The 11,633-nt window shown below is 37.3% G+C and overlaps 1 non-coding gene across 1 annotated transcript; it reads right to left on the reverse strand.

The window, feature by feature from the left end:
* Positions 1-472: 472 nt before the first annotated feature.
* On the reverse strand, positions 473-599 carry LOC116158411 (small nucleolar RNA SNORA27). Its single transcript, XR_004142713.1, has one exon. It is a non-coding gene; the product is annotated as a small nucleolar RNA SNORA27 (small nucleolar RNA).
* Between the last annotated feature and the right edge of the window lie 11,034 nt (positions 600-11,633).

Consider the following 11,633-nt stretch of genomic DNA (forward strand, 5'->3'; position numbering starts at 1 on the left):
AAAACTAGCTGAAGCTGAAAAGTTTCTGTCCCCTTTAGAAAGCATAGAATGTGTCCCCATAGAAAGCATCTCTAACTGCCACAGTTCCCACCCAAGTGTGCGCTCCTGTCTTAGTGTGCTTCAAAGGCTTGTTGACAATAGGAGATGACAATGAGCAATAATCCAGAAGTCTACTTGAGTTTAGTCAGTGGATAATGCAGTTATACATTTGGTTCTGAAGAACAAAACTGATTTAAGACATAACTTTTGCCCATATACAAAGCATTCCAAGGAGGCAGAAAAATATCATAGGCAACTTGATGCTAATTAAACATTTCTAATGCGACAGCCTACCAGGTGGGTTTTAACAGGTAGATAACAAATCTAAGTCAATGACAATATAATTGTCTTTCATAAACTATGGAAACAGGATGCTTTAAAAAAAAATCAGTCAGTTCAAGTTAATTCTATTGTAAGTCTTTTTTCCCTCACAATTTGTTTCCTCTGACAGCTTACAAGACAAACACCTAGTCTGCTTGAGTTTCAAAAGAATATCTCCTTTGTCCCACCTGAATGACCAATAAAGACATATGTCCAATTGGAAAAGTGAAAAGGGTGTCCATAAGTCTTATTAGGTTTAAGATATGTGATCGTTTGGAGACGCAGCTGAAGTGAAAGGATTTCTGGAGGACAGATGCAACCTCATCATACCTCCTTCATTTCATCTCTAGCTCCTTACTGCCCCTGTCAAAATACTCTTTTATCTCACAGAACACAATTCAGCTATCACTCTCAGAAGTCCTTTTCTAATTCCCTCCAGGTCTCATTTGCTCTCCCTCCTCCTCACCCCATGGGTACTTAGTGTGTGATTCTCTCAGGACACCTGACCTTCTTCAGTTATATAGTAGTCATTTGTGCTTTCATCAAGCCCCTTCCTTCTTGTGGAGAATGAAAGGGACTCTTGAAGAGCAGAGACTCTGCAGCCAGATTCCTGGGTTACAATCCCAGTTCTACCATTTGTTAGCAGTGTACAAGTTAGAGAATCTCTCTAAGCTTCAATTTCCTCATCTATAAAAATGGAGCTGAGAACATACCAGCTTCATCAGGTGGTTGTGAGGATTCAGGGGAATGATACATGTGCAGCAGCATGTTAAAATGGAAGTCTTGACTGAGGCACCTGGATTAAGTAGATCTGATGTTTGGAAAGAGGACCTAGAGCAAGCTGTATCTTTTCAAAGGAGCCCTCTGAAAACCAGTTCCTTAACTCTTAAGCCCTTCACGTGCAGATACAAAAGTGTTCAAGAGTAGATTCTGAGGAGGCTTTTTAAAAGAAGACTTCTGTGGAGATAGTTATCCTGTGAATCCCACCCACCCAAAGGCTCACTCCTTTCATCTCAAGTCGTGAGAGACAGTCTGTAAGGAAACCACCTGGAGAGATGAATATGCATCCCTACGTTTTGAAAGGACTGTAATGTCTTCTTATTATATTTAAGACAATGCAGCTTTGCTATAGAAGACAAAAAAAATCAATAGGATGGATGTTAGAAAGATAGTATATTAGTAACATCTAAGACATGTTAAAGAGAATAAGTGGATTATATGATTCTTAAAAAATAGAACAGGAGTATATCTTATGGATAGAAAAGGATGGAAAGACCAAGTTATAAGGAAATGGATCAGGCCACCTCCAGACTGACAGGTATGTTATCCCTAAATTGTTCACCCACCTGTGATACCCATTATGGTCTCGTTATGAACCCACTGTGCTCTCCCCAGGAGATACACATAAAATCCATTGCTGCTCAATGAGCTAACTGTCAAGGTATGGCTAATGGCCAGACCCCTGTGTCTCTCTGACCGAGGAAGCACGTTGTACCTTCCATTTGCTGAGCCCCTTCACTCATTTTCAAGTCTGGTTCTTATAACCACACGATCAGTGGGGAGGCTGCTGTGGCTTGAGGCCGGAGTAGGGGAAGGGAGCTGGAGGTGCAAAAAGTGAGGACAAATGAACAATGAATGACAAAGGACTCAGGAATGTAATCCTCCTACCCTGCTGGTATCCTACCCTAAGGTGTGATAAGCCTCCCCATCTCCTTACCTTTGTTTTTTGTTGTGTTTTAAATTGATTGACTAATTTGTATCATTTGAGCATCCCATTTTGGTCTGTGAGTGATTCTATTCTGTGACTTCTGGGATAGCTTGCCTGGTGGGTGTACCAGAAGGTACCTTTGCGTCAAGGTAATTTCCCATATGACAGAAACACAATAGGCTAGGTTTGACTACAGAAGTAGGTCTGGCTTCTGCCTAGAAGACCTAAAAGGTGAGGGATGGTCTGGATGGCTGCCTTAAAGGCAGGAGTGAAGATGTTACTGCTGTGTTAGACTTAGCTGGCAATCCCAGAATCTGTCAGGCAAAGGATATGGGAGAGAGCTGGCATGGGCTGACCTGGCCCTGCCAAGGTGGCTGCCTGGCAGGGTGGAGAGACTTGAGCAGGAAAGGCTGGAGGTAAACCCTGGATTACCAGGAATAAAAGAAGGATCTTTGAGCAAGTCAGGAAAAGGAATAGAGATGTTTTTGGCCTTATCAAAGGTACTATTTGTGACAAGATTCCCAGCAATTAAGAGAATTTCCAAAGAACCCACGAAAGCTTGATTGAAAGAGTATCAGCCCAGATTATGAAGGACCATAGGTAAGTTTTCTGGTCCATTTAGCTCCCCTTCTCATCCCTAGAAGGGTCAAAAGCCACAGTAAGTCAGCTCCAGGTACAGGGCAAGGAGAGGAAACTGTCTAGTTATACAAACTTCCTGCAAGCCTCACCTGGGGAAGGGGAAAATTTTAATTTTCAGTCAAGCATCCTGTTTCCATACTTTACTATTAATTAGCAATGGACATTCTTATTACTAAATTGAGACCAAGTGTGTGACCTATAAGAAACCAGAGAAGTCATGGGGTTTGCCCAAGTTTTGTGGTTTTTTTGTATATATATTTTTTATTGAAGTATAGTCAGTTTACAATGTTGTATCAATTTCTCATGTACAGCTTAATGCTTCAGTCATATATGAACATACATACACTCATTTTCATACTCTTTTTCACCATAAGTTACTATAAGATATTGACTATAGTTCCCTGTGCTGTACAGTATAAACATATTGTTCATCTGCTTTATATATAGTAGTATCTGCAAATCTCAAACTCCCAATTTATCCCTTCCCACCTCACTACCACCCTGGTAACCATAAGTTTGTTGTGTATGTCTGTGAATCTGTTTCTGTTTTGTAAATAATTTTGTCTTTTTTAAGATTCCACATATAAGTGATATCATATGGTATTTTTCTTTCTCTTTCTGGCTTACTTCACTTAGAATGACAATCTCTAGGTCCATCCATGTTGCTGCAAATGGCATTATTTTATTATTTTTAATGGCTGAGTAGTATTTCATTATATAAATATACCACAACTTTTTTATCTAGTCATCTGTTGATGGACATTTAGGTTGTTTCCATGTCTTGGCAACTATAAATAGTGCTGCTATGAACATTGGGGTTTATGTATCTTTTTGAATTAAGGTTCCCTCTGGATATATGCCCAGGAGTGGGACTGGATCATATGGTAAGTCTATTTTTAGCCTTTTAAGGAATCTCCGTACTGTTTTCTATAACAACTGCAACGAACTACATTCCCGCCAACAGAGTAGGAAGGTTCCCTTTTCTCCACAGCCTCTCCAGCATTTATAGTTTGTGGACTTTTGAATGATGGCCATTCTGACTGGTGTGAAGTCATACCTCATTGTAGTTTTGATTTCCATTTCTCTGATAAGTAGCGATATTGAGCATTTTTTCTTGTGTTTACTGGCCATTTGTATGTCTTCATTGGAGAATTGCTTGTTTAGGTCTTCTGCCCATTTTTGGATTGGGGTTTTTGTTTTTTCTTATTAAGTTGTATGAGCTCTTTACGTATTCTGGAAATTAAGCCCTTGTCAGTCTTCTCTTTTACAAATATTTTCTCCCATTCCATTGGTTGTGTTTTTGTTTTGCTTATGGTTTCCTTTGCTGTGCAGAAGCTTATAAGTTTAATTAGGTCCCATTTATTTATTTTGACTTTTATTTCTATTGCTTTGATAGACTGTCCTAGAAGAACGTTGCTGAGATTTATGTCAGATAATGTTTTGCCTGTTTTCTTCTAAGAGGTTTACCAAGTTTTTATTTAGGAACATAGAAGAAAGCCCCACTGAACAAAATGAAAGGAGTGCTGGAACACAAAAATAAAATTCTTGATCACAACCCATAAGTTTTGTTCAATACAATGTTTACATATGGAAAGTGCTTAGAACAGTACTGGGCACAAAATGCTAAATACATATTAGTTATTACTACTATCTGTGCCATTGCCTAGCATGATGACTTGTATACAATAAGAGCCTGATAAATGTTTGTCAAGTTGAACTGAATTCATAGTAGGAGTGATTGAATACTTTAATGGATCTTTAGGATCCAGGGCAAAAAGTAAATTGCCAGATATTTTTTGAATCTCTCTCCTGAAATCTACAGCTCATTAAAAAGAAAAGAGAATACCCTAAAGCATCCAGAGGTCTTTTTGTTGCTGTTGTTCTGGCTTATATCATAAAAACCAGGCAAGCTCTTAAATAGGTGTTGTATCACCCAGAGGATCAAAGGAAGCCATTTCCTTCACTAGTCTCAGATTTCAAAAAATAATTTCCTTATCCCTAAAGCTGAGATACTGCTCATTTGGGAGTGAGAGCTAAAGAAACAAACTGCCCATAGAGGATAGTCCAAAGCATACTTGGTGGGCACTACATGGACAGACCTCCCTCCCCAGATTGTCCCTGGTGCTTGTAGAGCCTAGGCACAAACCAGGGTCTCTGCAGCTCTTTTGTTCTCTATTTTAGAAGGCAGATCAGGTTTAAGTTTCACTGTATCCATATTTAAAAGAAATTACTTATTTTCAGCATTGATTCCCTGCTTGCTCTTTCCAGGGTTGCCTTTCAGCAGGGAGGCAAAAATTATTGAGTTGGACTTTAATTTCATCTCCTGAAAATAAGGCTCAGTTGTCACAATGTACTTTTTATACCCACTAAATTCTATTTTAAAGGAAGGCACATTAGATCAAACACTCATACAGCAACCTTTTGGATTTGTTTTGTTTGTATATTTTGAGAATTTGTTTAAGTTTTTTTTTTTTGCCATCATAGCAAATACCATAAATTTTCTTGCTTCACAGGCCGTTTTTTTCTGGCATGGTCAGAATACTGGTAAGATGATTCTACAGTCTATTGACAATCAGGCAACTGCCCAGAAGAAGGTCTAAAGAGCTATAATGGTTCTTAGCCCTATTCGGACTCTTTTTAAAAGAGTTTATTTAGCAGTATGATAGACCTCTCCGTAAAAGCAAATGTTTTAAATGGAGGGTTTTATTCAGTAACCTTGCCAATAGATCATTTACAAAATGTGAACACATAAGTCTTTATTTTGATCAGCAGTCAGAATTATTTTGAGCTAAATAGCAAGGAATTTGAAACTATGTTTACTTGATTCTTACTCAACTCTATTCATCCTTAGGGAAAACCAAAAACACTGACTCACTTGACTGGGGTGCCCATGTGTATGCTTGTGTGTACTGGAGCAATCAGACAAAGCAAAGACAACCTAGAATAAAATGACTTTAAAATGTATGCTGAAAGTTAACAACTACCTGAGTAAACTCTTTGGCTATTAATTTCCTATCACTTCTGCTAGAAGAAGATATTTTTAAGAATTTTCCAAGCAATTAAAATGAGACTAGAGATAAACCCTCAGTTTCTAGCAAATGTATCTTTAAAAATTTATTGATATTTATTTCTAATTACAAAAGGAATACATGTTTACTGTAGAAAATTTGGGAACCATAGAAAAACACAAAGAAAAAATTACAGCTCCCATAATATTTAGTGTATTTCTGTATATGTTTTTGTATTGATAGCATACTTTACGTACTGTTTCATAATCTGCACTTTTCACTTAATATATCATAAGTAATTTCCCACTATTTTAATATACAATATGCTGTGTATTCCAAAGTTTAGCCAGTCCCCCGTTGTTGCACAGTTATATGGCTTTTTTTTTCTATTTCAAAAAACACTGGGGCAAATGTCCTTGTACATGAATTCATGTTTGAACAGCTCTCATTGTTTCTTTAGAATAAATTCCAGAAATTGAAATGCTGGATTAAGGATATGACCATTTTCAAGACTTATGATGGAAAATGTACTTTAGTTGGATTTTAAAATAATTTTACATTTCTAAAAGCAGTGACTCAATTTAAATGGCTAGAGTCATATTCTGGGTGGCTTCCTTGTGCAGAAACAGTTCCAAAGCTGAGCTCCCTGGTATTGGGTTAGCCTTTTAAATGCCAGTGTGAACTGTTCACACTGCCCCACCACTGAAGCAGTAAGCCTGAGCCTGTCTTGTGTGCCAGCCCTTTTGGCAGCCTCTACATCTGCTCGCTCCCTTGCCAGCCAGCTGACTACAGCACAGGAACTAGGGAGACCAAATAGGTCAGCAACCCAAGGTGACTCTAGCCATTTCCACTTGCTCCTCCACTTTTCTGCACATATGGTCTCCAACACACTTGTGAAATGTCTCTGAATGTGAAAGACTGGGTGCCATCAAGGAGTAGCTAAATGCATTTGAAATGAAATGAGAAAAATAACATCCAGCAACACTTTTGCAGTTGCCAGATTCCATTTTCAGAGTCTCAGTTTCATACTTCTCATTAAAAACAAGTTAGAGTTTAATAGCAAAAGAGATGAATTACTGATAATTGTGAAAGATGATTTTTTGAAATTGAGAGCCATATTTGACCTTGAGTGATATTAACTAATTTGTGTTATATAATTAGTAAGAAAAAGTAAGGTGATATTGAGGCATCAGCAACAGCCAGCTGCCTAGTTACCTTGTTGAGGCAACAGCAATCTCCCTAAGAGTATCCTTTTGAGCTTCGCTAACAATTTTCTCAAGGAACACTTATCCCTGGGTCATAAAGATCTTTTCCCTAAGAGACCACAAAATGAGTCCATTTTCATTGAACCTTTCATAAAAAGGACCAAGAATGTCAAGCCAAAGAGTATGGTTTTGTTCATCTGTTTGGTTGTGGAAAGATTAAAAGCAGAATGTTTATTGGCCAAACAAATATATTTTAAAATCACCCACACATTTTAATTTACTACTTATAATAATCCTTTCTGTTCATATGTGTTTTGACTGTATTAGAAAAAACAGCAGTTGCTCTGGAAATTTTATTTACACATAAGTAGCAGAACTTTTAAAATCAACACATCAACTTCCACTTCATCATGAAGGATTAAGTAATTTATATTAACTCTTCTTCTGAGGGCAATTTTAAAAATCCAGATAAAATAAAGGGGGGAAAAGTTTAAACATTAAATATGCTAGTAAGTGAAGAATTACTTGGCCAAGATCCCAGAGAAGATGGAACTTCAGACAGATGAGTCTCTCACTGAGGCTACTATTGCCCAAAAAGAATTTGCCAAGCAATGCTAATAACAGCTTCGCTAAGCTACAGTATGGAAATTTAGAATCCTGGCTTACAGGGGAAGATAGGAGATTTATGCTTTATGGACTAGCCATTTGTATCTTTTGCTTTTTATATTATATACAGGTATCACATTAACAAACAAAAAAGATCTGAGGACTATCAGATGCTCTGCTCCAAACCATTTAGTGAATAAGAAAAATTAAATGTTTCTTAAATTCAACAGGCACATATCTAGATTCTAACTTTTTCAAAATATAAAAATCAATTTTATCTTGAGACTTACGGACACAGTGAGAGAAAGTACACTTCTGTTATATTTCTTTACTCCATTTTTAGGAATCTAGACATAAGGCTTGGAAAGTAATACTGTTTCTGTACTATAGAATATAATTCTAAAAATATTTAAAAATGTGTTTTTGATAATCAGTTAATGCATCTATAATAGAAGACCTAAATCTCTGATGGTTTTACTTTACAAACTGGCCCCAGGATTTCTTTCTATTTACCACTGTAACAGTTTCCATTACAGTACCATGTTGCTAAAACCAGATCATGAGTTTAGAAGGTTAGAAATTATAAGTGGAATAGTATTTCTTTTCCTGTAACAGAACCACGGTTTGAATCTAGATATTCCTTATTCATTTAAAGATACTGTTTAAACTTAACCACATAGGCACACTAATGAAACTGATAATATAATTAACTTTGTGATATACTTTAGAGATTACAGATTAAATCCCTAACTTCTTAATCCACCAAATTCTCCCAGGAAGATAGCATTGTGAATTTCTATGAACATTTTCCCATTTTGATGCAGAAAATGAGTTCAAGTAGTTTAAGAAAGTGACTTGTAGCCTCTCGCTCCCTCACTTTCTGAGATGGCCTGCACTCTGTCTATGGAGTATGTATCTCTCTGAATGAGTCTACCTTTACTCAAAAAAAAAAAAAAAGCGACTTGTAGAGCAGTACAACCATCAGTTCAGCTGAAGGGATGAGGTGCTTACTGGCTCAAAAATGATTTGCACAGCATGTCCAGCCTGAGGCTACATAAACTAAAAGAAATAAAAACAAGAAATAAAAGTTACTGTGAAAAACATCAGTAAAGAATATACGGTAGAAAAATGAGACAGAGAGCTAAGATATCTGAGCCCAGATGAAATAAAGAATACAAAGGCAATAACTGTAAGAACAAACACATAAAAGGTTAATGAAGAGTATAAATGCCATCTGTTTCCCATGTTCCCTGAAGGCAGTATTGAAGGCATCTTACTGTTTTGATGTAACCCAGCACTCCTTCACTATAATGTGGTTAGCACTACCTCTCTTCACCAATGTGGCTTAAGTGGGATTGATTCCAGTTCCAGCTCAAGATAGCTGTCATTCAGAATAGCCCATCCCTCTGGCCAAGGAATTGGTACTGAGATGTGTAGGTAACAATTTAGAGATGCTTAGGGGAATTTTATGCTTAGGGTGTCTAGAAAAGACAAACTGTGGGAAGTTATTTTGTATCTTTGAGAAAACTGAGATACATTTAAACTGTCTCCAGAAACCACCTCCTATTCTATATTTTGAGTACCACATTGGATTGTGTCCTCCTATTTCAATACTTCTGCTTATGTGTGCAGAAGCAGGGTAGCATAGGAATCAAGAGCACAAACTATAGAGCCACACTCTTGGTCTTAATCTCAGCTCTGCTTCTTACTAGCTGTGTGACCCTGGGCAAGTCACCTGAGCTCTTTATGACTCAGTTTCCTTATCTGTAAGATGGGAATAATAGTAGAGCCCACTTAATAAGGTTGAGGTTTAAATGAATTAATACATAAAAAGCACTTAGAACATTGCCTGGTTCAGGGTAAGTACTATATAAATGTTAGCTATTATTATTGTTGTTGTAAGGGTTAAATGAAATAATAGTACTTGACACATAATAAAACTTGCATAAATATTATCCACTATTAAGACCATTCATTCATTAATTCATTCATCCATTCCATAAATATTTAATGAGTATCTTTTCTGTGCCAGGCCAATAATGTCTTCATTATAAACCAGTGATGTCCAAAAGAAATATAATGTGAACCATAAATGTGAGTCAAGTATGTAATTTAAAATTTCTAGCACTCACATTAAAAAAGTAAAAGGGAACAGGCAAAATTACTTTTAATAAAATATTTTAATCCAATACCCAAAATATAATCATTTCAACATGTAATCAATATAAGAAGTGAGATATTTGACATTATTTCATTCTAAATCTCTAGTGAATATTTTGCACATGTAGCACATCTCAGTTCAGACTTAAGCCACATTTCAATCGCTCAACAGCCACATGTGGCTGGTAACTAACCTGCAGTTCTTTACATGAAAGATTTGGGAAAGGAGAAATGTTCTTTGTCCTCCAGCCCATTTTGCTACTAATTATATATATATTATATTATAAATATATATATTTAATTTGCAGCCCATTCATATTCATTATTTCATTTGATAGGAACATGCCTCACCTTGAAGGATGGATTAGATTTTAAGAAGTGGGGAAAATTCCCATCAAGAGGAAAAATAAATGAGCAGAAACAACAAGGAAGGAAAATAAGGGATCTATTAGGAAATTAGAAGTCATAGAGGTAAACCTAAGAAAATATATCACGGAAGTCATCAATACCAGACCAGGGAGGCTGGGTGTTAGCTGTCAGGTGGTGGGGAGAAACCAAAGGTGTGAGCGGGAAAGAGGCAAGACTGGTTTAAATGAGTAACTAAATAGAGCACGAAGTGGAGTGGGAGAGGCTAGACGTAGTTCATTAGGGAATTACTGTATTAAAATCTTAGGAAGAAACAATCTAGGCAGACGGATGAAGAGGAAGAGACAGCCCAGTAGTGTCTGGTACTCAGGAGATCCCAGTATTAGTTTCCTTCCTCCTTTGGTGATTGCAGAGATTTTTGGAAGCTTTTAGAAAGATCGCTCTTGGTCTCTCTCCCTCCCTCTCTACCAGCAAATACCTGAGTACCTACTACCTGCCAAGGACTATGACAGACCTTGAAGATATAAAAGGGAACAAGGCAGGTAAGATTCCTGAGCTCTTACATCTTAAAATTTTCTAGAGAGACAAAAGCCAATTATGAGATAAAATATTTTCACACTGTGGTAAGTACTATGAAGAAAATAAGCATGGAGATGATTGGCCAGGAAAAGGAATTCAAAAGTGGTGACACTTAAGCTGAGCTCTAAAAGATGAAAGGAGCTGGATATGCAAGAAGGCAGCAGGGGAGCACCCTGGTAGAAGTAACACCATGTGCAGAGTCTTGCAGGCATGAAAGAACTTGGGTGCTCAGGACTTAAAGAACAATGTTACTAGAGCAAAGTTTGGGTGGGGATTGTGGTAGGAGGTGTAATTAAAGGGGCAATTAAATAGATATGTCATGATGGGCCTAGACCATGACAAGGAACTAGATCATACAACAATAGCAAATCAGAAAATTTTGATGTCTAAAAGGTTGCAAGCAAGTGAATGGAGTGATTTCCATTTTAAGATCATTCTTGCTGCAGTGTGAAAAGCTGCTTAAGCTTGGTAAAGGTGGAAGCTGTGATTTTAGGTAGAAGGCAACTAGAGAAGAGCAGGTAAGAGATGGTGGTGGTTATGGCTGAGGTTAAGAAAGGTCCTTGGGAAAAGTAATGATCCCATCCCAATATTTGTGCAAAAATAACCCTTCATGATACCGCTGCAAAAATTTCAAATAAAGGATGGTGTCTTGTTCTTTCATGCACTTTTAGGAGGAAAAATGCTACAAAAAAGTCAACATTAAGATGTTTAGGTATTGGAACATACAATCTTAGCACACTCTTAAAAGCAAAATTTCAATTTCATTTTAGTTAAGGTGATTTGTAACTCTGGGGAAACGACACACGGCTTGAGAACTAGGGGGAAAAATTAGGCCTCCACGCAGAAAGAACAGCCAAATACAAAAGCAAAAGGAGAGGAATTAAATTGCCACTGTCAAGGACCAGAAAGTAGCCCGGTGGCTGGTGCAGAGTAAATACCCATCAGCATTTTGTATGCAGTCCATGTATAATCAAAGACCACGAGACATCAATTCGTCCTTCA

Source organism: Camelus dromedarius, chromosome 17 (assembly GCF_036321535.1).
Source record: "Camelus dromedarius isolate mCamDro1 chromosome 17, mCamDro1.pat, whole genome shotgun sequence".
Classification (NCBI taxonomy): domain Eukaryota; kingdom Metazoa; phylum Chordata; class Mammalia; order Artiodactyla; family Camelidae; genus Camelus; species Camelus dromedarius.